General features: G+C 42.3%; 1 long non-coding RNA gene across 5 annotated transcripts in view; it reads left to right on the top strand.

The window, feature by feature from the left end:
* Positions 1-26,030, top strand: part of LOC106144960 (uncharacterized) — an 82,120-nt gene that overhangs the window by 47,008 nt on the left and 9,082 nt on the right. Inside the window, exons 4-8 of one of the 5 annotated variants that reach the window (XR_013427923.1) lie at positions 13,067-19,035; positions 19,829-21,495; positions 21,595-21,739; positions 22,016-22,117; positions 23,566-25,496. This is a non-coding gene — a long non-coding RNA (uncharacterized LOC106144960). Of the gene's footprint in view, positions 1-13,066; positions 21,496-21,594; positions 21,740-22,015; positions 22,118-23,565; positions 25,497-26,030 lie in introns of those variants that run through there. The other 4 variants (XR_013427922.1, XR_013427924.1, XR_005735295.2 and 1 more) reach the window with 4 other exon arrangements.

The following is a 26,030-nucleotide window of genomic DNA, read 5'->3' on the forward strand; positions in this document are numbered from 1 at the left end:
GCTAAGAGCTATATGCAAGTTCACACAGCCAATAGAAGACATGGCCAGCACCAGAATCCACATCTGCACGACTTCAAAGCCAACGTCCTGTCTACCACTCCAGCCTCTCCACATAATGCAGGCTGACTTCACTTGACCGGTGGCTGCCCAGGCAGTGGCTGTTGCTTTTTTTTGTCTGTGCACTCTAAGTCTTTTGTGCAGAAAAGGAGAACTTTGTGTTTAACAATAAGAACACGTTTAGATATAGCTGCTTTATGGTGTTCAGACTTCTCAAATCCTTACCACTTACTTCTTACCATAATCCCACAGGGTAGGTATCGTTACTAGGAGCCATGGGGAACACCTCTTGGGTTGGCCAGCCCAGCATTCACCTCTCTTTCTTCTGGTACCATCACCTTGGCCATCCTTAGGGGATCACTTTTCCTCCATCCTCAGTCCATGTGCTTTGCCTGGGGCTGACCCCACTGACTGGCTCTTGGGGACTAGATTGAAAGCTATTTAATGAGAACAGCTGGTCTATAGTTGGTTTAGGAGTGAGCCCATGGCTTAGCTGGATAATCAGGGCAAATGAGCATCGGCTCCTGAACTTTAGCAACAACAATAGGAAATTGGAGCTTGCTTTCCGGTGGTGTTGCAGAATAGGAAGTGCTGAGGGATGTCTGTCGAAGTTGAGGAGAACTGGCCTGAGAATGGAACTAATCCAGAGGAAAACAGAGCTGAAGAAGAGGGAGGAGACATGTCTCTCATGACATTGTCTGGGTGCCTAAAGTCCAGCAGTGTCAAAATCCAGGCTCCCTGTTACAAATAAGCTAATAAATTTGATTTTGCTTAAGCTGGTTTAAGTTGGGTTTCTGTCCCGTTGTTATGTATTATTTAAGTTATTGTTCCTCACCGTCCAAAGAAATTTAAGATTACTATTTCATCACTGTCCACCTTATTGACCATTTATTTAATTGTGGATTCTGGGGATACAAGAGTCATCTAGCCCCAGAGATGTTTCCTATTTTATTATGGGATGGTAGAGAGAGTTGCTGATAACAAGATACTATGGATTAAAGTTGTCCTAAAATCTCTTCTCCCACTTTCCCTTTCTTTCCCTCAATCTCTCTGTCAGTGGAAAGGGCACAATGGAGTCAGAGGAACTGACAGAACTGGGGAATAAGGGAGAGGTGGTATTTGGGGATATCGTCTGTTGGCAGGGAGACGAGACCTTCCTGCGAAACGCATGTTGGGCAATATTAAATGTGACACTGGGCATTTGGTGAGAGGTCAGAAATGAATATGTAGTTTTAGGTGACATACATAGAGGTAAAAGGTGAAGTTTCAGGAGCCTGGGCAAGGATAGGAACGGAGAAGTTTAGAACTGAAGGGTGCTCAGATGATTGCGAGATGGAGAGGAGGGGTTAGCAGAGAGATTTCATAGCTCTTAATCGGCTTAGCCCAGTGTTTTTTTGAGGAGAAACTCATGGCATAAAAATTTATTTTATACCAGAGAAGGGAGTCTTCAAACAAAACAGTCAGTGTTCAGAAAATGCAGATTCTTGTTGGTCATAAAATCCATATTCTTCCATAACTTGTTTCGTAGTTGAAAAAAAGTGAGCATTTAAAGCAAATTGCCTTCTACAAGTTTGATCATAGTAAATATTTCCCACTTTGGAAACAATTTCAGAATGTTTGAGAATGAAATATTTTTCATGTGTAATTTGTGCAGGCTAAATTTGGAATAAACACAACATAAAATGTCTACCCAAAAGATAGGACTGAAAAATTATTTTGGAGCAGAGCCTTATTAAGTTTTCATGTACATCTAGGGTCTTTTGGTTATTCTGAGAAGTCTGCAGGCTTGAAAGTTACATTATATGAGAAGATCATACACTATTATGGAATTGCTGATGGAAACTTGTATGTGAGGATTTTGTTTCCTGGCATTACAGAGCAAACCCTTACTTACACAGAATGAAAGAAAAGAGACAGGGGGACAGATTGCATCCGGGATCGTTGTAACACACCAAGAGTTGAGTTATTGAGTCCATTTGGTTTTGGTACACATTTGTGGAGGATGATGCTGATGATATTATTAGTGTTTTTCAACAAAGTTCCTCAAAAATAAAGCTCAGATCGTTTGTGCAGAGCTCTGCACCTGACACAGAGCCAAGCACCATTTTGAAGGTAAAGACTCACTAGGGGGTGGATGGTTTTTCACTGTGTTGAAGGTCCCATCACTGTAGGATGTTTAATATTCTCATTCCTTCTACTAAATATTGGCAACACTATTCAAATCATTGTGATAACCATGACATCTCCCATATTACCAAACGACCTGTTCTTAGTCAGTGACTACTGAAGAATTGCCACTTTGAGATGTCAGCTTTGGGGACCTCAAAGGAGTAGGAAGCCTGCACCCGAGATCACCTAGCACAACTTACCCCCACCCCCATCTCTGTTGGTCACGGTGATGCTGCTCTTCCCCTCTTTGCTTGTCAGGCAGAAATCACAGGTACTTTGGGACAGTGTCACTCATGACCATCATTCACCCCAGATTTCTTATCAGATTACATGCAAATGTTATATCGATCTGCTGCATTAGAGTGAAGGCTTTGGGGTTATTCACTAGGAAGATAAAGATTCCAGAATTCAGAAACTTAGGAAGTGGGCTGGAGCCAAACAAACTTCTTAGGGCGACATGTGGCTTCTGAAACCTTTCCTCTGAGTATGGTATAGATGGAAAAGAGGATCCCTTCGCTCATGCATCCACCTTTGCACTTCGTCCTGCCCCTGAAAAGCTCACAAGTCCATCTCTCCAGGTCTCCTCCATCTAGATTTCTCAAACTCAGCAGTTCCTGCACCATAACCCTCTTCCCCAATGGTACTGTTGCCTGGAGCCCTGACACATGCATACTTTGATATCTGGAGTCGAGTGATTTTGGAAGGATAACATTTTAAGGATTTTTTTAGATGAGTTACAAAACTTGGTTTCGGCAGTAGAATATTGGAAATTCCCAGGGCAATTTGGCCACCCTAAGGGCATTAAGCTGTAATCGTCCCCTATCACCCAAATCAGCTAGGCCTCATTGCCCCTTCCCTTATTTCTAAAAAGGACAAAAAACCCATCCCATGACTGATCATTCCATTTTCCAGTGCCCCTGGATCAAGAAGGTAACTCAGACAGCTGCCAATCTAGGCATTGTTTCCTGTTTGCTTGTAACTGTTTCCATGGAAAATTTATTTAAAATGCAATAGCTACTCAGTCTTCAGGAATATAGATATCTGGACTGCCTCAAGGAATATAGCAAATTCATGAAGGTTTCCAGAAATTTGAATAAATAATAATGGTGAAAAAGAGAACAGTCTTTGGCTTTCTGGATTCAAGTTTTAGCTCTCTCTAATGGCTGTGTGATTCTGGGCAACTTACTTAATTTCCCTTATCCTCATCTTTTTCAGCTTTAAAAGAAGAATAGCAATATTAATTATGATGAGGGAGGTTTATTGAGAAAATTACATGAAATAAAGGAAGTGAGGAATTTTACTAATTCCTAGAATGTAACAAGTATCAATACATTGTGTTATGATGTAATTTATGATTTTCCTACAGAAAGCAGAACAGACACTTGAGAAAAAAGTTTTGGGGGGAAGGGAAAGTAAAGGGAGAGGAGAGGTGAGGCTGAAGAAGTAAAAATCTTTTCTACAATTCAAACTTATTAACTCTCAGAATAATTTTATGGTTTCATAGAAAAATGAGAGCTGGGGGGAAAAGAAAAAGATTTATATATGGTGACCTATAGGGAATTAATAAATGCAGTGACTTTAAGAAGTAAGATTTTGGGCTGGGGCTGGGGCTCAGTGGTAGAGCGCTTGCCTAGCATGTGTGAGGCACTGGGTTTGATCCTCAGCACCACATAAACAAATAAAATAAAGGTATTATGTCCATCTACAACTAAAATTATGTATACAGATAAGAATTTGAAAACATTTGAATTAAGATACTAGAATTCATAGCAGGTCTCCTTGCCCACCAATAAGGCATGTTAATCTGGATTCTTTAGAGATCAAAGAGATTTCTTAAATTCCTTTGAGGGCAGTAAAGTGGCCCTGGCCTTCAGCAGCCCCATTTAAGGGAGCAAGCTCCAAAGCCCCCAGATTGAACCAAGGATAACAAAGCGCCTGTCATTCCACCCGCTGTTTGCTAGGTCAGAATGGCACAAAGAAATCAGGGTTTGTCTCTTCAAAGAAGCAGAGTCCTGAGGCTGTGTAGATTGCAGTTAATGCCTGAAGGAATGTGTTAGTGCTGCTTTTATTTTACTTCCAATGTGTACAACACACACACACACACACACACACACACACACACACACACACACACACACACCAGTCCCTGAAAGTTGTATTTCCTGTTAAAAAGCCCTGTGAAAGGTATGTCTAGGGATTCTGGAGAATTAGGACATAATGAGAAGCCTCTTATGGACAAGGAGGAGACAGAATGCAGATTGTTAGTGAGGTGATGGAGTCTAAGTCCCAATCCTCCTTTGGGGTCACATTTAGTTCTCCTTTCTTCCATGCAGCATTTAAAAAAAAAACAAAACATTTTTAGTTGCAGATGGACACAATACCTTTATTTTATTTATTTATTTTTATGTGGTGCTGAGGATCAAACCTAGTGCTTCACATGTGCTGGGCAAGTGCTCTACCACTGAGCTACAACTCCAGTTCCCATGAAGCATTTTAACACTGGCCATATTGAGAATAATGACAATATTAAAAATTGGCAATAACAGTACTAATATTAACAATTAATTAGTAATAATAGTAATTACCCTTAATTTAATACCTGATGTATACTAGACATTGTGCTAGGAGCTTAACATTGAATATCTTTTTCTTAATAATAGCCCAATCATAGGGAAAAAATCCAACAAGCTGACTGTATATTACCTCTAATTCTTATACCAAGCAAGACAAGTCTTATCCTGTTTCACAAGAGAGGGAAATAGGGTTGGAGACGTTGTGTGCCCAAGGCCACCCAGTCTACTTCATACAGAGCTGGAATTTGGACACTGACCTTCTTGAAGACAAGGGTCTTGATATGTACATCTTTTGTAGATGACTTCAGCCCATTGTCTGCAGAAGGTCCTCAAAAAAATGTTAATTCGTTATGTAATACCAACAAATATTTACCAGCTACCCCCAGGGGTGATACTACACTAAGTGCCTATGTGTGTATATCCTGGGGGTGGCATAACATAATCTGGACATGGTCTCTGAAAGAGCTCTGGTCTTCAGTATGCACCTGCCATGTGTTGCCATTAGCTGTGTGGCCTGTCTCTAACCTCATTCTTCCACATCCCAGAGGATGCCAAGATTAGAGCTGGAATAGACTCACACACTGTCTGGACCAAGCGCCACATTTAATAGATGTTCCCATTCATAAATCTATAGAGTGAAGCTCAGAGAGGTTCAGCTGACCAAGTTCACAAAGCCAGAGAGTGGCACAAGTGGGACATGAAGGCAACCACCTCCTAAGTGCTCACCGTCCCTTTTCCATTAGATAATAGCAAGACAGGGCATGAGGGAATATCAACTCAGAAAGGGCCTCCTCTTGCTTAATCGTCCATGGGGATGCTGAGCCTGGTAAGGACCATTTGGTCTGCCAGGGGTCAGGTCTTCTCACAGATTAACAATGTGAATCAAAGGAGAAGGTTTATTTCTTGAAAGTTTTACTCTGTGTGTTCCCTTAAGACCCACTGCAATGTTCACCCAAACCAGGTACAAATTTGTGACAGATTTCTCTATATTTGGTTTGTTTTATGTGCTTCAGACTTCTTCTTTTATCCCTATCTAAATATTCCAGAATGAACCAAAGGTATGCATATCTTGGAAAGTATTTCAAAATATGAGTATAAGCCAGGTGTGGCGGCAAACCCCTGTAATCCCAGCAACTCGAGAGGTTGAGATAGGAGGATGGCAAGTTCAAAGCCAGCCTCAGCAACGGCGAGGTGCTAAGCAGCTCAGTGAGACCCTGTCTCTAAATAAAATACAAAATACGGGCTAGGGATGTGGCTCAGTGGTAGAGTGTCCCTGAGTTCAATCCTTGGCAAACCTCCCCCTCCCCCCAAAGAAAGAATACATACAGTTGAACAGATTCGATTTTATAAAGTAACTTCTTCAAGAAGGCATTACCAGCAAAATTTTAACTCCCCTGGCAGAAAGGCTTAGAAAAGAAGTTCCTGTTTCCCTTCCCTCCATCATCCCTTCCACTTAGAGCTTCCTTTCCAAGAATAAAAAGGCCCTACCTGTGTGAGTTGGCCAGGCTGCTCTGCAGCCAAAGAATCTGGGGGCTGGCTCAGTCCCAGGCACTGCCACACCCAGGATGGCTCCCCCACCCCTGCATTTATCTGTGGGGGCCCAGCGCCCCGCTGGGGAGGAGAGGTGAGTTTGCTGGTGTGACTCATGTCAAGGAAGTGGGAAGCCCAGACACATTTGGCTCACCAGTTCCTTCTAAGTCCTAGTCCAGGCTTACTAAAGCCAGGGAGCGTGTGCAGACACTGGGAAACTCAAGGCAGTCACTGGGAGGCCTGGGGGAACCAGCCACGTAAGACGGGTGGGTGACACACATGACATGACAGTTGGAGCCAGCAGGTGCTCTTCTTTTTTTTCCTTCTTTAAATGATTAGGAAATTCTTTAGAAGGATGAGATAAGATGGGTTCCTCAAACTTATTCCCAAGCTGAGATCCAGTCAGGATTCTGTAATGTCCTTTTGGGTCCCTCCGATGTATAATAAATAAGTGCTCTAATCAAATATTATTACATTGTGGAAGCAACGTCTAGGGTGGGCCCCGAAGAGACCGCATTTAGAAGAGCCCTGTTCTGGGTCGCAGTTCTGGGCACAGGGTAATAATCAGTCCAGAGCTTGACCTTCTGTCCTTAAGGGCAGGCCCAGCTCTAAGCTGGAGTTAAAATTCCCCTCCTTGTCCTTGAGGCATTTAGCAATTGAGGAGATGGATAATAATTTACCCCAGGACAGTGATAAGAGCTCACTGCTTGCACAAATGATTCACTAGAGTTTGCTTTTCTCCTGAATTTAGGCTTGATGGAATCCTGAAGAAGTCATTTTTTTCTTGAACATTTTCCTCTTTCTTTCTGACTCTTCCTTCTACTGTGGGGTTTAAGGGGGATGATAGAGAAGAGCAAACATGAAATGTGTTGAATGAGCAGGTTCCCTGGTGGACAACAGCTCTCATCTCACTGGAGACTTTGGGGAGATGGGGTACAACTTGCCTAACCTTGTCCACTGGACAGTCGATGAAACTGGGGGATGTGACTACTACAGTTCCCATCTTTTTGGCATTGGCATTAACTCTCCAGCAAGTTTGGCCTGCCCCTGCTGTGACCAGAGACACCTGACTGAGAAATCCTGCAGGCAGCATAGCCTCCATGGGAGGTCAAACCGCCTCAGGACAAGAAGAAAAGCAGCAGGCCATGTGGGAATGGCCGTGATAATACCTATTGGGAAAGAGGAACGAGGACCCATGAATGTCATACTTAAAGCTTCACCTGGGAGTAAGCCGGGGAGGGGTGGCCACAGTGGACAGGGACAGCTCTCTTGAGAGAAGTTTCCTTATGTAAATATATAAACACTCAGAGAAAAGGTTTGAATTAGCTCTACACATGTGTGAAGAGGTTTGCTAGGTCCAAAGATAGCCCCTGTGCAAGCTGAAAGTCTCGCTTATATGGTTCTTGCACAAGCCTACACTGGTGGTAGGAACAGGTGCTGCCTAGGGAATCTTCTTAGGTCCTGCTTTTCATTCTCAGGTATTCTCTGGGGCCCAGCATCCATCCGGACTTTCTGGAGCCTGCTCTACACTCTAGTATCAGGGATGGTTTCAGTGCTTGTATCTATCTAGCAGGTAGAAGTTTCTGTGACCTAGAAATAGATGTGTGAGAGGCCTCAGCTGGGTGTGATAAGCCAGCTGTTTGGGAACGACCTGAGCTGGTATGCATGTCTCAACAGAGCTAGCAAAATCCAAGTCTAGCTCCTCCATCAAGGTCTAGACTTGGCCCATAGGCACATTGGAAGTAATTCTGTCTGGCCTGCAGGTGGCAAGGACTTTGTAGTACTTATGAGCTGTTTGTTAGCATTGGAAGAAATCAGCCCAAACCCTCGAGGGAGAGCAGGGCAAGACAGAGGAGGCTGCCTTTGCCCTGTGCCAGTGGTTGTCTGAATAGTTTGGTGCTTGGTCAGCCACCTTCCTGTTTGTGGAGTCTGTGATGGCCCTTGTCACTGCTGGCTTGGGAGCTGGACAGGGGCCTAGGACTGAGCTGGCAGCTCCACCCTATCCCCAGGTACCGACTGCTATGAAGGAAACCTTGAGGGCCAGCCTCCATCATCCTCCTGATAAGATTAGGTTGATGTTCCCATGTGTCTTCTGAATTTCCTCAGTTCTTAACTGCATCATACCTGGGCTTTTTCCTCAGTAGAGAGCAGAGAGAAGAAAGAAAGGTAAAAATTTCTCTCTTTGGCAAAGTGCTCCTTCTATGGTTAGACCCCAGCATTCTGATCAGGGAGATGTGGGAGCTTTTGGAGACTGGTCTCCATCAACTCAGAGATCCTGGATAGTGTTTTCCAGCCCTGGCTTTCTGCACCATCTTGTTTTTCTCCTTCAGGTAAACATAACCCCGGGGTTGAGAAGGGAGCCGCAGCTGGCTAGGAAACAATAGTCATTCCCCAACAATCTTGCCTAAGAAGAAAGAAATCAAAGGTAAACTCTAAGCATTGTCTCAGATTACAGGGACAACATCTCCCTCTGTCCCTTCTGCAGCTTTCCCACACTGTGGGGGGATTGGGCCCTTGATGAGCTGGTAAGTTTGTCTGATGATGGATGATTTTAAGTGGTGAGGAGACTTCTGGGAGAGAATTTGTTTTGGAAAGAAAGCCAGGCACAGTGGTTCAAGCCAGGAGCAAAGTGGCAAGGAAGGAGGCAAGGAAGTTTCTGTCTTCATCTGTGTTGAATCTGTCCTCAGCACATATTATCTAGGTCACAGGGGGAAAAAAAGCCTACCAGTAAAACAGAACAAAACAAAACATATAAAACAAATTGTTCCTTAAAAATCCAAGCTTTGCAATAAAAGAGAATAAAATCATGGCATTTGCAGGTAAATGGATGGAGTTAGAGAAGATAATGCTAAGTGGAGTTATCCAATCCCCAAAAGCCAAATGCCGAATGTTTTCTTTGATATAAGGAGGCTGATTCATAGTGGGATAGGAAGAGGGAGCATGGGAGGAATAAATGAACTCTAGAAAGGGCAGGGGGTGGGAGGGGAAGGAAGGGGGCATGGGGTAATTAATGATGGTGGAATGTGATGGACATTATTATCCAAAATACATGTATGAAGACACAAATTGGTGTGAATATACTGTGTATACAACCAGAGATATAAAAATTGTGCTCTATATGTGTAATAAGAATTGTAATACATTCCACTGTGTGTGTGTGTGTGTGTGTGTGTGTGTGTGTGTGTGTGTGTGTGTATCCCAGCTTCTTTGTTCCACAGTTCATGAACTGAGAGACTTTGGGTAATTCCCTCTCTATTGTCTTTCTGCCACCACCATACTGTTTCTGACCTGAAGGTGCTGCTATGAAGTCCAAGGAGTTAATGTTTGGGAATGACTGGGAACAGTATAAGTGTTCTTTGTTAAATAAATAAAACCCCAAATACCTGTAAGACTTAAGGGCACAAGCAGCACTTCTTTGGGCCCTGTGAGCCATGCATAAGGTGTTGAGGAGATGTTGCAGTAAGGGGAGCTAAGGACAGAGTGTGGCTGGATACAACCCAAAGAAGACCTTGCTGACTCTCTATGATGAGGCCACCACACTGGCAAACATTTTGGTACTATACAGATCCCAACTGAGTCAGGGTAACATCGTCTCTGCTCCCAAGCCTCAACCTAGAGCCACTTGCCCCAGAGAGAGAGAGAGAGAGCAGGCAGACCATACACTCACCCACTTCAAGTTCCTAGCTGGAATCTGATTTTCCCAGGGAGAGGGAGGATGGGGGACTTAAACTGGATATGAGTTTGGAGTTTTGAGCCAGACTAGATTGGACACTGCATATGATGGGTAAGTTATGGGAAACTGTTAAGGCATTGTTACAGAATGAACTAATTAACAAGAACTGCCAGAAAATAAAACATCACACTCATTCCCACCTGGTTGAGATTCCTCAAGTTGCTTTTTTCAAAGGGGGGGGACTTTTTTTTTTTAAAGCATTTTCTTCTTCTAACACAAAAGCTGGAGAAATCTAGAAAGTAGAATAAGAGTGGTTGCCTTGTTTAGAGCAAAAATATGTAAACTCTGAAACTTTTTTCCATGCCTGTGGAGCTGTTACTCAAAGATTTGTTGATATATGGTATATTAGTTTCTTGTTGCTGCTATAACAAATTATCACAAAGTCAGTGGAATAAAGTAACATGATTTTATTTTCTAGAAACCCAACGTGGGTCTCACTAGGCTAAGATCAAGGTGTCAGGCAGGCTATACTCCTATTTTAGTCAGGTTTTGCATCTCTGTGATGAAAATACCCAACAAAAACAACTTAAAGAAGGGAAAGTTTATTTGGGGCTCAAGGTTTCACAGGCTTGTACATGGTGTACTCCAACTCTGGGCCCAGGGTGAGGCAGCACATCATGAGGGAAGGGCCCTGCAGAGGAAAACTGCTCAGGAACCAGACAGACAGGGAAGGAGGAGGGAAGGGGCCACAGGGAAGATGCACACTTTGTAGGGCATGTCCCAGTGACTCACCTCCTCCAGCCATACCCCACCTGCCTAGAGTTACCATCCAGTCAGTCCATTCAAATGAGAGTGGACAGATTAGGCTGCAGCTCTCATGATGTAATCCTTTCGCCTCCTGCATTAACTGGAGCTTTTGTGGGACACCTCATATCCAAACCATAATAACTCCTGTCTAGAGTTTCTGGTGGTGAATATATTTCTAAGCTCTTTTAGATTCTAGAAACTGCTCACTGAAAAGATGTGACCTTTTCCTTCATTAAAAATGCTGAATGGCAAGTTGAGTCCTTCTTACTATATCACTTTGACTTCCTCTTCTGTCTTCCTCTTTCACTTTTAAGGACCCTTGTAATCCCTTGGGCTCACCTGCATAATCTAGGGTAATCTTGTGGTGTGTGTGTCGGTGTGTGTGTGTGTGTGTGTGTGTGTGTGTGTGTGTGTTGCTGAGGATGGAACCCAGGGCCTCATGCATGCTAGGCAAGTGCTCTACAACTGAGCTACATCTGGATCCTTCTCCCAATCTGGAGTTAATTGGTTAGCAACCTTGATTTCATCTGTAATCTTTGTTTCCCTTTTCCATACAACCAAACTTATTCACGGGTCCTGGGGTTATATCACAGACAACACAGGGGAGCTATTATTTTCCTATTTGTGTCTTATATGTTATAGAATTAAATTTACTGTAACAAAAATGCATGTGATCCTCACAATATCCCAGCCAAGATTCACCCCCATTCCACCACCTTGCCTCACAGGAGTGGAAGGACATCCGGTGTACTGAAAACTATGAAAACCAGTAACTAAGAGACTACTGGATGTTGGTCATGTCCAGATAGTCAAACAAAAGTCATTTAGTCCCATTTAGGGCCCAAGCAGGGGTTACTGGAGGACATGCACTCTGCACTCACCCCCAGAGGTGAGAAACTCCAGTGCTTGGTTCCCCAGCAATAATGTCCTTTCCCCTCTCAGATGTTCTGCTGCCACCAGGACTTACCCTTAGCCCCAGGTACATGCAGGGACCTGGATTTAAAAAATCCAGATGGCTGGAACTAGTTTCAGGCACTGCAAGATGCTACTGACTTAGGGAACAAGAAAGGCAGTAAAGTCCCTGTCTCTGGTTGCTGAGTGGCAAGGCTCATCATTGTCTGAGGTGGAATCTTTTGGGGAAAGCCGTATTTGCGAGGGTGCTGCAGCCTGTCTTGGGGGGAGAGCTAGAGTCCATCCCACTGTCTCTTCATGGAGGGCTGTGGAGAAGGGCTCTGGGAGACTAGGACCCAGCTCTCTTAACTGTGCTCTGGGAGGAAAGATGCCTGCGGGCATTCTTCCAACTTCCCTATATTTTGCCTCATTGATATCTGGTCCCTTAGCTTCTGACTCAGGGTGCACAAATGGTTGTCAGGCCTTCAGATTTGGAAATGGGATTCCATACACCCATACAGGCCCAGTTTGCTGGCCTTTATGAGTCACCAGGGGTGCTGAGGTGGGGTAAGGAACAAGGACACTGGAGCTGGGAGTTCTCACCCTCAATAGGATGCACTAGCAGGCTAGGTTGCCTTGGGACAGGGGCAGAGGTAGGGACAAGGACAGGGGAAAGTGTTTGGTTCAGCACCACCCTTGGACATCAGAATGTTTTCCCACAGTTCTCCCTCTTCTAGCCTTGCTATAAGGACACTTTGAGGCCAGCAGAACCCACTATGAGATCACCTTCAGCGGTGGACTCTTAGGCACCTGAGACATTCTGTCTTGGTCCCTTTTCTCTGGAGTACCGCCCTCGTCAGCTCTTTCACACAAAAGCTGTCATTCTGCTTCTTTCTTTATACAACAAGGCTCTTACACAGTGAGGCCCAATAGCTTATTTGAAATATGGCGATGGCCTATTAAGGCAGAACCTCAAACCTTGGAAACACAGGACTTGTCTACCTTCCTGGGGAGGAAGAAGGACCATCCTCCCTTAGAAACACTGCACCACCATGACCTTGACACAGACTTCCCCCAAGACCGTTCATTTGTTTAAGATGAAGTTACCTTCCCCCATGAATGGATGGAAGGCTTTCCTTCTGAAACACAAAAATCCATAAATCCACAAAGAAGATTTTTTTAATGAGAATTACTGGTTTAAAATGGAAAAAAAATAATCATCCATGCTTTTAAATATTTGAACAAAAAGGTCATGTGTATCTCAACCAAATGAGACACATTTCCAATTAAAACGAGAGGTTTCTAGGGTTTGAGCATGTTGGTGAAGCCATAGCCAGATACAATGATTTTGTCTCAATTATTTCAGGGATGACTGCACAGGGAAGATTCTCGCTCCAGAAAAGAGCCCAGGACTATGAGAAGACACAGCTGTCCATCCCAGGGCTTTCCCTCCGCTTCCAGCTGACATGACTTGGAGCCTCTGGTTCTTCGTCTGGGAGTTGGGAGAACCACTCAGCCCTCCCAGCCTACCTGCCTACCAGGTTGCCGCGAGACTCCAGTGAGGGGAAGACAGTGTTGATGAGTCAGAGGCTCCATGGTGCCCTGCCTGGCCATCAGTTGGCCCTGGAGAAGAGACTGTTGTGATCCCCTGAAATTCTTATGATTCTATCAGGCAATGGTTACAGAACTGTTCCCACTCAAGCTCCAGCTGTCCTTAAGCACAGCACTCAAGGGATTCCCTAGTCAGAGACTAGGTCACCAGCCACATGCCAGGGTGAGCCGGGGAGAAGAAGCAGAGTGGGTGATGGGGCAGGCAAGAGGACAGACTTGCCATGACTTCCTTTTGCCCAGAGCGGCAGACAGCAAGGTCCAGATCTACTCCAGAGGCACATTGCCCACAGAGGAGTCATTTAGGCAACCTCACTGCAGGGGTCCCCCTCAGCTGGTGCTAGAGGCCCAAGGCTCCAGGATGACATGGCTTGATGACAGTCACGAAGCTGTCATGCCTTGCCTTTCTGGGACTTCACCCTCCAATCCTGCTCCTTCACAGTGATGGAGAATGTGGGTGTTTCCCCTATTCAGCAGAAATACAGAGCTCTGTTGGAGGACTGCATAGTGTTACTTCTAGAAACCGTTTTCACTAAATTATATTTCATGGGTGTTAGGATTATGTTGAAGGTGAGAATAGAAACTGTTTTCACTTGCACATCACTGTTCCAGAAAACACGTGTCTCGCTACAGGAACTTCCCCTCAAAACCCTTTGAATGAACTCATGACTGTTTAACTTTTCAATAATTAACATCAAACAACTATTTCCTTTCCAACACTCTTTGACACCTTCCCTAAAAACCCTTGCTTTGCTGAGCATGGTGGTGCACTCCCATAAATAATCTCAGCGGCTCGGCAGGCAAACACAGGAGGATTGAGAGTTTAAAGACAGCCTCAGCAAAAGTGAGCAACTCAGTACGACCCTGCCTCTAAATAAAAAAAACATACAAAATAGGGCTGGGGATGTGGCTCAGTGGTTGAGTGCCCCTAAAGTTCAATCCCTGGTACAAAACAAAATAAAACAAAACCCTTGCTTTCCTGTGTCCATCAACCTTTCAGGGTTATGCTGTGATCCTTACCCAATTCTAATCATGCTTCTGTACAGATAGACCCACTTTTAACTAGACCCCCCAAACTTTAAAGCCTCTTCCCTTTGACATGTTAACAAGACTTTGCCCAGGCAGTGATCTTCCTTCTTGGCATGAGTAAGCAACTTCATTTTGCACTTTCAATAAGTGTTTTTGAATAGAAAACATTTGAAAAAGGATAGGCTGAGAAATGGCATCTATTTTCTGGGTCTACTAGGATAGTCATCACCTTGCCAGGAAGACTTATTTTTCTTCTAATCCTTTGTTTTCTCTTCGCCTTTACCTAATTCGTGGAATTTCATGTGTTCTTGTACACCATCTTCAACCCCCAGGGAAGGAGGAAGGGTACTGCTGTTACTGCTCTCAGCATCCCACCCTCATCCCTGGGCCACAGGTCCCACCTATTACCAATTCCTGGACTCCGCACTTGTGCCTGAGGGCTCTCCTGTCTACTCAGTCCTGACTAGGAAATGCATAGTCAGTGCCTCATAATTAGCACATCCACAGCTCTGGTGTTCCACCAGGACTCAGGAAATAGTATATAAATATCACAGTGCTCTCATCCCTCTGTGGAACAGCTTTTCAGACCTGTGTTTTCCATCTTTTGGAGTTTCCTCTCAGGATTGTTAGTGGCTGACTTCATAGTCACCACTTCCTGGCTTCTTTTCTTTTCCTGCGTCCCTTCCCTACTTCCCCTACAAGTATTCCCAAAGTGGTTTACTTGAATCTCTGTCTCAAGGTCTACTTCTGGAAGAATCCAAAGTCAAAGGGATATAAATAAGCAGAAAGGCAGGGAAACCAGTCAAATGTCTTACATATTGCAAATGTTCAAATGAATGTTTGTTGCACTGAGGAGAGAAGGATGCAAAGTGACTTTACAATGCGCAGTACAGAGCTGAGCACCTAGCAGGTGTCCAATAATAAATGCTTGGGGAGGAGAGGAAAAGCCTAATGTAGAGCAGGCTGGATGATACCCCAGTGGATCTGATTCAGAGGGAAGGTGAAGAACCATTGGCCTTTGGGCATCCTCCTGGAATTAGAGTTCTGGGAGTTCACCTGGCTCTCGTGGAGATGGGGAAACTTCTGGGGGCAAAAGTCTCACTGGGGGTATCCAATTAGCCTCTCTCCTTTCCCCATTGAATTTTCTTTGATCACACAAAATTTATTTTAAACACCATGATGGAGATATAATTTATGTATCTGATTATTTATCATTTTGAAGTGCAAGAAGAGTTGCACAACTATCATCACTAATTCTAGAATATCCTCCCCCCCTCCTCCACAAAAACCGGCATCCATTTAATAGCCTCCCCTCATTCCTGGCTCCCTCAGCTGCTGGCAAACACTAATGTCAGTGAGCATCTTTTCATGTGATCATTAAACATTTTTATATCTTCTTTGGATGATCTATTTTCTGTTTCTATAGGTTTGCCTGTTTTGAGCATTTCATCATTTTATAAATGGAGTCCTAAACTCTGTGGTCTTCCTTGACTGGATTCTATTAATTGGCACATATTTTCAAGGTTCATCTATGCTGTAGCATGAATCAGTACTCCATTTCTTTTTATTGCCAAATAACATCCCATATGGATATTCCAGATATCCGTTAGTCAGTTGGTGGGTGTTTGGGTTCTTTCCCCTTTCCAGCTATTATGAATATTCATGTGAGAGTTTTTGGGTGGACCTATGTCTTCATTCCTAGTATAGACCTAGGAGTAGAATTGCAGGACATATTATAGCTCTATGTTGACCATTTTGTGGAACTGCCACTTAGTTTTCCAGAGTAGCCGCACCATTTCACATTCCTGCCAATGATGTAGGAAAGTTCCAAGTTCTCCACATCCTAACACTTGCTATTGTCTTTCTTTCTTTTTTTTTTTTATTATAGCCACCCTATAGTGTGAAGTGGCATTTTAGTGTTTTTTAAATTTACATTTTCCTCGTGACTAATGACAGTGAGCATCTTTTCATGTGATCATTAAACATTTTTATATCTTCTTTGGAGAATTCTCTTTGAATCCTTTTCTCATTTTTTAAAATTGGGTATTTGCCTTTTTTATTGTTGAGTTGTAAATACTCAACAATAAAAGTTCTGGATACTGAACCCTTACCAGGTAATATGATCTGCAGATATTGTCTGTGCAGTAGATTTCACTTTCTTCATAGAGTCCTTTCAAGCACAAAATTGTTCAATTTTTGATGAAGTCCAACTTGGCTATTTCTTGTCCTTTCCTTGTGCTTTTAGTGTCATAACTAAGAAACCATTACCAAACCTAAGGTCATGAAGGATAAGATCTATGTTTTCTTCTAAGAGTTTTTTAGTGTTAACTCTTTATGTCCAGATCTTTGGTCCATTTCAAGTTAAATTTTGTAGATGGTGTAAGGTGGGATCCATCTTCATTCTTCTCACATGGCTATCATCTTTTCCAGCACCATTTGTTAAAAACATCATTCTTCCCTTCACTGGATTGTTGTGGTGCTTTTGTCAAAAATCAATTGACCATAGAGATGAAGTTTATTTCTGTACTCTTAATTCTATTCCATGGATCTATGTATCTTTCCTTAGGACAATACCACACTGTCTTGATTACTGTATTTTTTCAATAACTTCTTAAATTTGGAAGCAGTTGTGAGTCCTCTAAACTTGTTCTTTTTCAAGATGGCTTTAGTATTAGCTATTCTGAGTTCTTTGCATTTCCATAAGAATTTAGGTGTCACTTTGTTAATTTCTGAAAAAAAAGTTCAGATTTTTATAAGGATTAAAAAAATTTTTTTGTAGTTTTAGGTAGACAGAATGCCTGTATTTTATTTGTTTATTTTTACATGGTGCCTCACACATGCTAGGCAAGCACTCTGCCACTGAGCTACACCCCAATCCATTGATAAGGATTTTGTTGAATGTTTAGATCAAAATTTATGGAGTGTGACCATCCTTCTTAAAAACATCATTTTATTGTTGTTGTTTATTTCTTATGTGGTGATGAGGATTGAACCCAGGTCCTCAAACATGATAGGCAGGTGATTTATCACTGAACTACAACCCCAGTCCTAGAATGTGATCATCTTAACAAATAAAGTTATTTAGCCTGTAAACATGAGATTTTTTTTGCGTGTATATAGGTCTTTCATTTTTCTTCAACAATATTTTGTAATTGGCAATGTACAAGTCTACACTTCTTTTGTTAAATTTATTTCTAAGTATTTCATGCTTTTTGATGCTATTATAAATTGAATTGTTTCTTACCTTCACTTTTTGATTGTTCATTATCAACTTATAGAAATACAATTGATTTTTGTATGATACCACAAAATTTTAAAATCTATGCATTTTTCCTTCAAAATCAATGATTATTTTTAAAGATATTTTCTGTATTTTAAGATAAGAGATTATTTGAGGCCTGCCATAGAGCACCGAAATCTTGTTGCTGTCCTTGAGATTAAACAGAAAAAAAACTTGGGGTAATGTGAAGTATGTGGTCCCTTAGTCCTAGGATGAAGGATGAAGTAGGATAGCAGAAAGTCCTGAACTTTCAAACTGCCTCAGATGTCCTTGAGCACAGAACACAGATATGGAAGTAGTCCAAATTTACAAAATGAAAGATTAATCTCAAAGGCTGGTATACTACAATGATTGCTGGAGATATACATTTGGGAAAAAAAAAACATAAAAACTCTCCCAGGAAAAATGGGTGTATGTGTTTCACTACCAACTTGGGGTGTTGGTTATGACATTTTGACTTTGAATGGACCATGGGATCATGCAGCCTGTGCATCTGAATCTCGAGATAAGAAAACAGAGTCCAGAAAAGTACAGTGACCCACAGTGCTATAGAGGAGCAAAAGCAAAGGATTTGGGAAGAAATTACCTAAGTCCTTAGAATTATGAGACTTCTAGAAAGGTTGCTTGGCTCCCATCATCCTTAGGTAGTCATCGGTTAAAGTGGAAAGTGAGGCCGGCCTTGCAGGTTAGTTACAAGGAATTGGTATCCAGCCAGTTGAATGTTTCCCAGGTTCCACGTGTCAGGCACTGCTCTGGGTGCTAAGGACAGAGTAGAGAGGAGAGTCCATGACCACAGGAAGAGTAGGTTCACAGTGAGGATTAAGTGAGATGGATTAATAATAACGTGCCAGGCTTAGCTGTTAGGGTCTGTAAACAAGTCAGGATGGCGCCTGGCATTTTGCCAGAGGGAGTGGTTTGTGAAGTAATGCCAGCGAGCCATTAAGTGTGGAGATTCCTTATTGGTTGACTGCTGTATCTGGTTTATGTTAATTAAGATAGCTGTGTATAATGTATATATACCCCTTCTGTCCTACAATAAACAGCTCCCACTCCTGCTGTATCAATGTACACAAGTTGCTCATTATCCCCCAGTTATTTTGCTGCAGCCGGACTGCAGCAGTTAGCATTGTTTCTCTGGCTCATTGTATATGCTTTTTTTAAGATCAGGTTACATTTCCCCAAAGCAGACCCTCGCTGTATTCAGTTTTGGATCCTGAATGCCACACTCAATGCCTGACACCAGGTAGTCTCTTGAATATTATTGAACTAACCAAATCTTCTTCTCACCCGGAGTCAAAAGAGGACTTGAAACACCTGAGGGAAGCACTGGGCTGATGGAGTGAGGGAGCAGAGCATCTCAGGGGGAGGAGGTGACCAGCACAAAGGTCATGAGACCAGCTCCTGATCCAAAGGAAAAGGTAAATAAATCAGTCTACCCAGGCTTTATTTCATTTTCTAAAAATGAAAACACTCTCTTGATAAAACACTTCTGGGAACATCCACATGTGAATGTCTTTTCCGACAAAATAAATAAGTTTTCTGGAAAGACTAAGTTTTAAAATAGAAATAAATGCAATTTATGTCAATATCACTCTGAGAGAAAAATAAAAGCAATACTGTGCATGCCGTCGTGAGATTGAGCCTGTCCAAACTGGGATGATAAGAGTGGTGAGGGCGGGGTGATCCACAAAGAAGGGGTGACTTCAGGCCTAGAACAGGAGGTCAGGCCCAGGGCCTCATCCTAGACTTCTGCATGGACCCTGCATTCTTCCTGCTGGGTCCCAAACATCTTGAGATATGCAGCCCCATGGGGAGGGGCAGAGGGAGCAGGAATTGTGCTGGGAGCAGCTGGTGACCTTGAGCCATGTGCCAGGCATTACACAGAGCTCAGCCAGGTCTCTAACCTCTCCTTGCCTCATTGAATCAGTCCTCTCCAGACCTTAGGACTGAGAGAGCAAAAAAGGACTTAGTGTTGAGACAATGCTCAAGTGGAAATTGAGTATCCAGAGGGCCGGTTCCAGATCCAGCTGTTTCTTGCTGGCTGTATGATCTTGATGCAGTACATTAACTTTCGAAATATCCACTTCCTCATTGTTAAATGAGAAGCCAGAACTAGATTTGGCATGGTGAATACCCCAGAGGCATGCCCCTTCCCTATAGGTCCTCCACAGCAGACATCACTAATCAATCACTCTCCACTTCTCTTCCTAGCTGGTTACCTGAGCCTCCCTCACAGACCACCGTTGCATAGAACCAACCCCAATCATGTGGGATTGGGTACAAGATACAAGTTGTTTGTCATCTGCGACCAAACAGTTTTACAAGGGGTTTTTTTTTGTACTGGATCTATGTGATTTAAATCATTTTCTGTAGGTTAGTCCACTATCGTTATCATGAGGTGGAAAACTGATGATTCTATAAAGTCAAGAAAGAGCCGGTGGTGGCTCTACATCAGTGTAAGCCATGGTGACTATTATTTCTGTAGAGTACTTTCAACAACACCACCCTGCAGCTTCTGAAGAAGGGGGGCTTCCTATGAACTTGGTCAAGGATGGTCAGCACGGAGACTGAGTAGCAGGGGAGACATGGAGAAAGACTTGTGAAATTTTTAAAAATAAAATATAGACGTCTATTTCTGTGCCAATATTAATTGAATTCCGTGCAATAATCATTCAGGAATTGTTGCTAGGAAGTCTACTAGTCTCGCTGAGTTCAGACAGGAATGTGTCATTCATACAATACAAACAGGGGAGGGCTTTGAAGCGCATGAAACTGGTCTCTGTCCAATTCTATTCAAGGAAACATAGTGCAGGGTTTTTTAGACACAGCTAAGGTGAAAAATCTTTCCCAAGGTGATCTAATTTCCAGGGTGGTGACCTGGAGCGCCACCCATGGGTCTCATTTCGTCTGCCCAGCGGGTCACTGCAGTCCCTTGCAGCTGTTGTCTGGCTTCTGACCCAGGGCCTGGCTGCTGTGTGTCTGGAACCAGAGTGATGGCTGAGTTGGGAGGAAAATGACATCTTTTTTAGAGAGGAACTTGGAAAGAGAATTTCATCCCCCCCCCCCAAAATCCACCCTTTGGAATTGATTGAGGCTCAGAGGAAGACCCCAACCCATCACTTGAGAGCCTAGCCCCACCCAGCCTCTCCTTGCTCTCCTGCCCCGCACTCCTTTCCTCGCAGCACTGACCACCAGTGAGTCTCTTCTGTGTTTAAGGATTTATGTGGTCAGGGTCTCTGCCCTCTCTGCCGTGGAAGCTCCAAGAGGATGTGGATTTCTGTCTGTTATGTTCACAGCTGTTTCTTTGGTACTTTCCAAGACTTAATAACATAAATTAATACCTGAAACTGAATAGGTACCCACTATTTGTTAAAGGACCGAAGCCACTCATCTATTCAATATTTTGTTCACCTTGACAAGAAAGATTTAAGTGACTGTCTTCTGAATGCCTGGAATGATTCCCCAGGTTTGGGATTGGGGTCTGGGAGGTGGTTTGAAAAGGAAAGGGAAGTTCCTACTGAGGATTAAGGGAAAAGGCAAAGAAATGATTGTCTCTTTATGTGTCACCTTCTAATTCATCATGAGATTTCACGTTCATTGTTTACTTGTGCTTCAAGTCAAGCTTTTGAGGTAAGTAGCCTTATCTTGGTTTTCCAGAAGAAGAAACGCGGTTCATAGAAATGAACTTACCCCAAACCACATAGCTATTAGTGGTAAAGCCTAGGCCTTTACACAAGTTAGGAATGTCAACTTCAGCACCTGGCCACTCTGCTCCCCATCCCTCACCCCCAAATGTTTCTCTAGCTAGCTGCTTTCCAGGAGGCAAAGCTGTTTTAGCAATCATGGTGGGATCCAAGTTCCTCAGGGGCTCTAATATGGTGAGTTTCTTTTTTGTTTTTTTAATCTGCTTGGGTTTGAGATATCTTTTCCTATAATCCTTAAAAGACAGGGGAAATCCATATGATACTTATCCACAGGAAGAGAGAACATGCATGGAGAAGAGACATTCAAGTTTGGAATCAGATTTCCCAAGCCCCTAAGGTTCTGGCACTTCCCAGAATACCCGCGGCAGGATTCCCCATGGATGGTGATCTCATTTCCGGGGAAGTTCTTCTTTGCATTGTAAGTGTAAATCAAGTCTATTTCCCATCCCCATTAGGCTTAGAGATTCTTAGTGATGTATTATTTTATTTTCCAGATCCCAAGAACTTAGCCCTCTACCCTAAAACTGGCAACTTTAACACTAAAATTCTTGTGTTTTGGGCAACTGACAATTGCCAAATAGCTCCTGTCTCCCTCCCTCCCCAGCATTCAGGACCCATCCAGTGTGTTAGTTGTCCTGAGACCTGTGAAAAAAAGTTTAAATTCCCATTCTGAGAAAGTTCCCTTTTATTTTAGTTTATTACAGAATCGCCCAGCGGTCCAGGCAATGGTACCAGCCTGCCTGACAAAGGAGGGTGAATGAATGAGTAGATTTCACCACATATTAATATCTTTCAAGTAAGTGTTTAAATAATAAGATTCCCTTCAATGGATTTTCTGTTGTATCTTATTTATATCACCTTATGTTGCTGGGCTATTCAGTGTGCAAAAATAATTTTGAAAGAATTTTAGTCGATTTCTTTTGCTGGGTTCTCAGGCAGAAACCACATCTGTATTAGAAAGGGCCTAGATATTTGCTCTTACCTTTATAAAACATGCTTCTCTGTAGGCTTGTTGGGAAGGGTTAACAAAATGTTCTAAATAGGTCATATCCTAGCCTGGGAACCCAAAGCCCTGATGACAGGAAGGGTTGGAAAGTGACAGCAGGATGCACATTTCTCTGTCACAGCTTCCTCAAACTTAAAAGGCATGGTTAATGACAGGAGAGAGTCAGCCCTGTGCCTTCAACATGAAATTCCACATTCAAAGTTCTTACGTTTGCTGTGGTCTCATTGCATACAGGGTTGTTTAGGGCAAAGCGAAGGGTGCATACATAAAGTAGAAGATAGTGCTTGAAAAAAATACTGGTAGTCAAGGTGCACAGAACATACAAACATGAAGCAACTGGAGAAGACAGGCAAATGTCACAGTGTGAAATGTACTAGCCCAGACTAAACAGAGGTGATGTGACTGCCTAAGGAAAGGGGGATCTCAGCATACACCCCAGTTTTCTCTCTACACTATTCTGTCTGCTTATCAAGGGAATCTTCCTTAGCCTAAAAGAAAAATCTTCATTTATTCTTGTGTTTCCTAATGAATATTGTCATGGGTTTCCCTAAAGGGCAGAATATCATAAATTCATTAGAAGACAGAGGGAAAGAGAATCTCTCAGTAGCAAGGAAACAGAGGGAAAATATGATGTATGGATGATAAGAGATGCAATAAAATATAAAAAAAATAGAACTAAGAGATTAAAAATAAATAGCATATGTTAATAAAGATAATATCCAAAATGCCAATAAATGATCTGAATCTGTCTTACTAAAAATTTACATTGAAATCTTTACTCCCAAAGCAGCAGGAGGTAGATGGGAGGTGATCGGAATACGGAGGCAGAATCCTCATGCCTGGCATTAGTGTCCTTACAAGGGACTGAGAGAGAACACTCCCTGTTATGGTCTAGATGTGACATGTCCCCCAAAAGCTCATGTGTGAGACGATGCAAGAAAGCCTTAACCAAATCAGTGAATTAATCCCGTGATAGAATTAACCGAGTGGCATCTGAAGGCAGGGAGGGTGTGGCTGGAGGTCAGTCACTGGGGGTGTAGCTTTGGGGTATATATTTTGTATCTGGTGAGTCTCTCTCTCTGCTCTTCATGTGAGCTGTTTCCTTCTATCACACTCTTACGCCATACGTTCGGCCTCACCCCAAACCCTAAGGAATAGAGCCAGATTTCTATGGACTAGGACCTCTGAACTGTTAGCTCCCAAATAAACTTTTCCTGCTCTATAATTGTTCTGGTCAGGTCTTTTAGTCACAGCAGTGAAAAATCCTGACTCCAACATTTCCTTTCCATCACAAGAGGACATATGAAGAAGGTGCTGTACGTAACCAGAGAGCTGGCCTTCCCCAGACACTGAATCACCTTGATCCTCGACTCCCACACTCCAGAACTGTGATAAACTGTGACTTCCGTTGTTGATAAACTGCCCAGTTTATGGTATTTTATTAAGGCAGCCCAAAAGGACTAAGGCAGAACTGCAAATTGAAAAATCTCAATGTTACAGCACCACTCACCCAGTGGAGGGGCAAAAAGGAAAAGGACGGATGATACTCAGTTTGGGTAAAGATATGGAGCAACTCAAACTCTCATCCACTTTTAGTGGGAATGTAAATTAGTATCAACAACAGAATTTATATATATCTCCTATATACCAGTGAGAATAAATGAATTCTAACTACATGAAACATCATGAGTCTCACAAACAATGCTTAGTGGAAAAAAACCAGACACAAAAAAATACATGCTATATAATTTCATTTTTATAAAGTCCCCAAACAGACAAAACTCTGAGTTAAAAGTCAAAGAGTCCCTTGTAGGGGACAGAGGCTAGAAGGGATCATGAGGGCCTCTAAGCCTGTTACTGTTTGGTTCATGATTCAGGGCATAGGGACACAAGTGTGCTCTTTGTGAAAAATCAGCAAGCCATTCATCTTGATTTGTGCATTTTCTTTGTGTGCATATTTCCAAAAACTTACAAAAGATAAAAATCAAAATAATACCTACAAGAGTGAAGTTGGTTCTTACTTCACATTATATATAAAACTAAACTCAAAATGGACCAAAGACCCATCTATAAGAGCTAACTCTTAGGAGAAAATGTAGACATAAATTTTCATGAATTTGAATTGTCAATGGTTTCTTAGCCATGCCACCAAAAGCAAAAGTAACCAAAGAGAAAAAATAGATAAGACGGGGACTTTATCAAAACTGGAAAGTTCAATGCTTTGTGGGACACAATGAAGAAAGTGAAAAGAATACTCACAGAGTGAGAGAAAAATATTTGTAAATCTAATAAGGATTTAATATCCACAATATATAAAGAATGCAATCAACTCAGCAATAGAAAAACTAATTTAAAAACAGGCAAAAAGGATAAATAGGTATTTCTCCTACCAAGATCCACAAAAGGTCAATAAGCACATGAAACGATGCTCAACATCACTAGTTGCTAAGGAAATGGGAATAAATCACAATAAGATACCACTTCACACATAACAGGATGGCTAAGATAAAGAGACTGATGATAGAGACAATGCCATGTTGGTGAGCATGAATAGAAATTATAATTCTCATACACTGCTGGTAGGAATATGAAAAGGTGCAGCTACTTTGGAAACTGTCTTGGCAATTCTTCAAAAGTTTGACATAGAAGTCCCAGGTGCTCCAGAAATTCTACTCCTAGTCCTGTAATCAAAAGAAATCCAACATAGGTCTACACAAATAAATATACAAGGATTTCATTGAAGCATTATTTATAATACCCCAAATAGGAAAAGCCCAAATGTCTATCAAGGGATGAAGACAGATGAATGGATAAATAAAATGCAGTGTGTATATAAAAAGAATATTATTCAGCTATAAGAAGAATAAACACAACAAGGCTACAATATTGATGAACCTTAAAAACATGAAGTGAAAGAATCCGGTCACAAGGATCATGTGTTTTAAATGAAATATCAGGATGAGGCAAATCCAGAGAAATAGAAAGTAGGTTAGTGGTTCCAGGAGCTGCAACCATGGAAGGAATAGGGAGTGATGAAAATATTCTGAAATTGGAAAGTGGTGATGATGTACAACTTTGTGAATATTCTATATGCTATTGGATTGTGTGTTTTTACCATTGAATTTTGTGGTATGTGAATTTTTTCTCAATAAAAGAACCTACTAGAGGAGATTTATTATTATTATTATTATTATTATTATTATTATTATTAGTTGTTCAAAACATTACATAGTTCTTGACATATCTCATACATTTGATTCAAGCGGATTATGAACTCCCATTTTTACCCCGTATACATATTGCAGATTCACATTGGTTACACATCCATTTTTTAACATATTGTCATACTAGTGTCTGTTGTATTCTGCTGCCTTTCCTATCCCCTACTATCCCCTCTCCCCTCCCCTCCCCTCCCATCTTCTCTCTCAACCCCATCTACTTTAGTTCGTTTCTCTCTCTTGTTTTTTCCCTTTCCCCTCACTTCCTCTTATGTGTAATTTTGTATAACAATAAGGGTCTCCTTCCATTACCGTGCAATTTCCCTTCTCTCTCCCTTTCCCTCCCCACTCTTGTCCCTGTTTAATGGTGATCTTCTTCTCATGCTCTTCCTCCCTGCTCTGTTCTTAGTTGCCCTCCTTATATCAAAGAAGATATATTTGGCATTTGTCTTTTAGGGATTGGCTGGCTTCACTTAGCATAATCT

This window comes from Ictidomys tridecemlineatus, chromosome 11 (assembly GCF_052094955.1).
Source record: "Ictidomys tridecemlineatus isolate mIctTri1 chromosome 11, mIctTri1.hap1, whole genome shotgun sequence".
Taxonomy (NCBI): domain Eukaryota; kingdom Metazoa; phylum Chordata; class Mammalia; order Rodentia; family Sciuridae; genus Ictidomys; species Ictidomys tridecemlineatus.